Below are 3,964 nucleotides of genomic sequence, written 5' to 3' on the forward strand. Positions count from 1 at the left end.
AGCACCAGGGGGGGCAAAGGGAGCGCCAGTAGCACCAGGGGGGCAAGGCGAGCGCCAAGGGGGCAAAGGGAGCGCCAAGGGGGCAAAGGGAGCGCCAGGGGTGATACCCACACAGCCACCGATACCCACACAGCCACCGATACACACACACAGCCACCGATACACACACACACAGCCACCGATACACACACAGCCACCGATACACACACACAGCCACCGATACACACACAGCCACCGATACACACACACACAGCCACCGATACACACACACACAGCCACCGATACACACACACACAGCCACCGATACACACACACACAGCCACCGATACACACACACACAGCCACCGATACACACACACAGCCACCGATACACACACACAGCCACCGATACACACACACAGCCACCGATACACACACACACAGCCACCGATACACACACACACAGCCACCGATACACACACACAGCCACCGATACACACACACAGCCACCGATACACACACACAGCCACCGATACACACACAGCCACCGATACACACACACACAGCCACCGATACACACACACACAGCCACCGATACACACACACAGCCACCGATACACACACACAGCCACCGATACACACACACAGCCACCGATACACACACACAGCCACCGATACACACACAGCCACCGATACACACACAGCCACCGATACACACACAGCCACCGATACACACACAGCCACTGCACAGCAAAGGAATAGCCCGCGATCGCAAGTGTAGCCAGTTCCCCTGTCAGGGCTCAGAGCCCCTTCGGGTACTCACAGGGCAGTCAGCCCCCAGGGTGCACAGGGACAGAGTCACATGTCCCAAGGGAGCCAATAGGGCGGCAGCATGTCCCTGCAGGGAGATGGATACATTTCGCGGGCTGGCAGTTGGTGACAGTTGGTGACCGGAGCAGCTAAGGGAAGGAGGTCGGGTGCGGGACTCAGTGACTCCCTGCACTAGGCCAGCAGCCCCCCAGGCCCCAGATAGCCCTGAGTCACCAGTAGCTGAGTGCTATAGGGACAGGCCCTAGGTTAGGGACCCTGCCCCATTAGCTGTTTGATAGGGACACAGCGGACGCTGCGTTTCCTGCGGAGAGACTTGGGCTCAAGTCTCCGCCATTAAAGAGAGCTGGACTATCTTCAGGGTGGGATCGCCCCTGACGGATCACCACGCGGGTGGATCCTGGATGTCGTGTGGGAGCTCGTCTGATCCTTTGTGAAGCCATTGCAGGCCCGAGCACGGGAGCGCTCGGCAGGTAACCAGTAACAACAAGTGCACCAACAGAGTCCTCACGCGGGACTAGTGGCTGCGCAGTCACACACACACCCATATCATTTAAAGGGACACACTGTGTGGGGTCACTGGGTATCACGGGGCGGGATCACCCGGTGGGAGGAGGTTGCGTCCTGCGAGACGCCGTAGTAGTGTCGCCTCTAGAGAGGGACACCTGTTATTATATGCAAGTTCCTTCTATGCTCACAAGTAAAGTTATTGGTTGTAATATATATGCTGTTGTGTGATATATATATATATATATATATATATTGTCCTGCGATCACCCGGTGGGAGGAGGCCCGAGCAAATAATTATTTATTATTTTGTCCGAATTTGGGCTAGTATTACTCAGTCAAATGTATATCTTAGGGAGCTTCAGACAAACCCGACTATCCCTGTCAGGCCCCAAACCGCGCCCCTGCTCTCTTTCCTAAATCTGTCTCAGCGTCTCCCCTCCTGAAACCCCTCTCCTGGCTCCTGTCACACCCCGCACCTCACACCCAATCCTCCTCCTCCTCACTTTTACAGCTTTACCCCCCTCTGCCCCTCCTCACATCCCAGCCCTAATTTCTTCCTATGCTCCCTCCCGACCCGTGCGTTGTACCCCCTTTGTATGTAAAGCCCTCTCCCGCCTTAACCCTTTCTCACTGGCTGCCCCACACTCTGGGATGACCTTTAAGAGCCACCTTAAGGCACACCGGCTGAGAGAAGCCTATGAGTAGCCGCGCCGTGGCTAATACTATACACACGATACATGAAGCTCGGCGGCCCCCTGCAGGCGCACTTACCACAGCGCCCTCCTACTGTCTCTGTACCTTCTTCCTAACAATTAGAGTGTAAGCTCCTCGGAGCAGGGACGCTTCCGCAATGTAACTTTCTGTCTGAAGCGCTTATTCCCATGATCTGTTATTTGTATGTCGCCCCCTGTAAGCAGAACGGGCGACTTATCCTTCTACTACTGGGGTAAGCCCTGGTAAGGGCAGGCGCCAGTAGTGACCATGGGGTTTCCCCCCTCACCAAGCCCCGCCTCTGTGATAGAGGCAGGCCCCTGGCCCTGTGCAGGCCTAGACAGAGAGGAGGTCCTGCTGACATCACAGGGGGCGGGGCTGTGTCTCTTTAGTGGGCTGTCCCGTGGCTGTGTGTGGGAGAGAGGTCTGAGTGCAGCTCGGGGAGAATACTATTTAATAAGAATAGATATGACACGGCCTTCTCCTGCCGGCTCCTCTTAGTTTTATTTCCCCTTCTGTTATCCATATTCTGTATGTCCGGCTACAGGAAGGGTCAGGAGACAGGGGGGACAGAGGCAGGAGAACCCCATCTGGCTCCGGCCTTGCCTGTCCCTACTAATACAAACATACAACCCCTCACTGAATAACATAGCCCTAATCCCATGTGACAAGGAGGGGTAGGACAGGCACTGCTATCCTTCCTCTGCCATATAGGATGGGACCCTCCCCCCCCCCCCCCCCCCATGCTGTGACTCCTGTATGGGATGATACACTGGGGGAGATGCTGCAGGAGAGGAGGAAGCAATCAGAGGTCTCTCCCCCTCCCCCTGGGTATCACTGCAGCTTTCTGCCTGTCTGGGAGTCACAGCTCGCAACTATCGTCTGTGCAAGTCTGTATAGTAAAGATGGAGAGATGAGCACGTGCCTGGATAATAGTTATTGTGCCCATTACTGTGCTGTATGTGTTTGGTGGGGTGGGGGGAGCTGTATTCATGTAAATGTAGGCCATGTTTTTGTTTTTTTAAATACAGGATTGGTACAGCAGGCCAGCGGGGACCCACGGGGACAACCCAAGGACAACCCAAGGACAACCACAGGGACCACCTGAGGACCCACGAAGGACACCTGCGGGGAAGAACTGGTGGCCCCACAGCTGTGGGGGCCCCAGGCACCCACAGGGCCACCCGAGGGCCCCCCAGACACCCGTGGGAACCACCCGAGGGCCCCTAGACACCTGTGGGAACCACCTGAAAGCTCCCAGACAACCGCGTGGACGCCATTGGTGCCCACGGACACCCGCGGGGACCACCTGGAGGCCCACAGAGCCTAGCGGGGACAACCCGAAGTCCCCCAGACACCGGTGGGCACCCCCCAGGATGAACTGTGGAACCTGCGGACACCCATCTGGACCACCGGGGACCCCTGCTGGACTGCGGTATTAATCCTGTGTGTAAAAAAAATAATGGTTTTATGAATATTGTAATGGTTTATTAGGGACCTAGGAGGTGGCCAGTGGGGCTGTTATGTGTATTTTTGTTTATTGTGGGTAGCGGGGGTGAGTGAACGGGGTATTGGCCCCAAGGATGGGTGTTTAGGCCTACCGGGAGGGGGGATAGCGGGAGGGATTAACCCCTTCATTACCTTAGCGGTATTAACCGCTAAGTTAAAGAAGAGGTTAAGTCATCCCGCAACCCCCCGCAAGGCCTAAACACCCACCCAGGGCCAAATACCACCTTCACCCACCCCGCTACCCGCAATAAGCCTGGCACGGGTATATAACCCCTTCATTGCCTTGGCGGTAATGAAGTTGCCTGTAAATGCATTTTTTATGTATCGGATTCATGCCGGGGGTCTCTGGTGCTGATATTAATGGATATCAGCTCTGGGACACATGCATTTTATTTTCATCGCAGCTTCACCCCACCTTCTTGCCAAC

The 3,964-nt window shown here is 55.7% G+C and overlaps 1 long non-coding RNA gene across 1 annotated transcript; it reads left to right on the forward strand.

The window, feature by feature from the left end:
* The first annotated feature begins 788 nt into the window (after positions 1-788).
* LOC142467275 (uncharacterized) lies at positions 789-3,499 on the forward strand. The gene is made up of 2 exons (XR_012788333.1): positions 789-1,280; positions 3,060-3,499. It is a non-coding gene; the product is annotated as an uncharacterized LOC142467275 (long non-coding RNA).
* Positions 3,500-3,964: the final 465 nt, after the last annotated feature.

This window comes from Ascaphus truei, chromosome 16 (assembly GCF_040206685.1).
Source record: "Ascaphus truei isolate aAscTru1 chromosome 16, aAscTru1.hap1, whole genome shotgun sequence".
Classification (NCBI taxonomy): domain Eukaryota; kingdom Metazoa; phylum Chordata; class Amphibia; order Anura; family Ascaphidae; genus Ascaphus; species Ascaphus truei.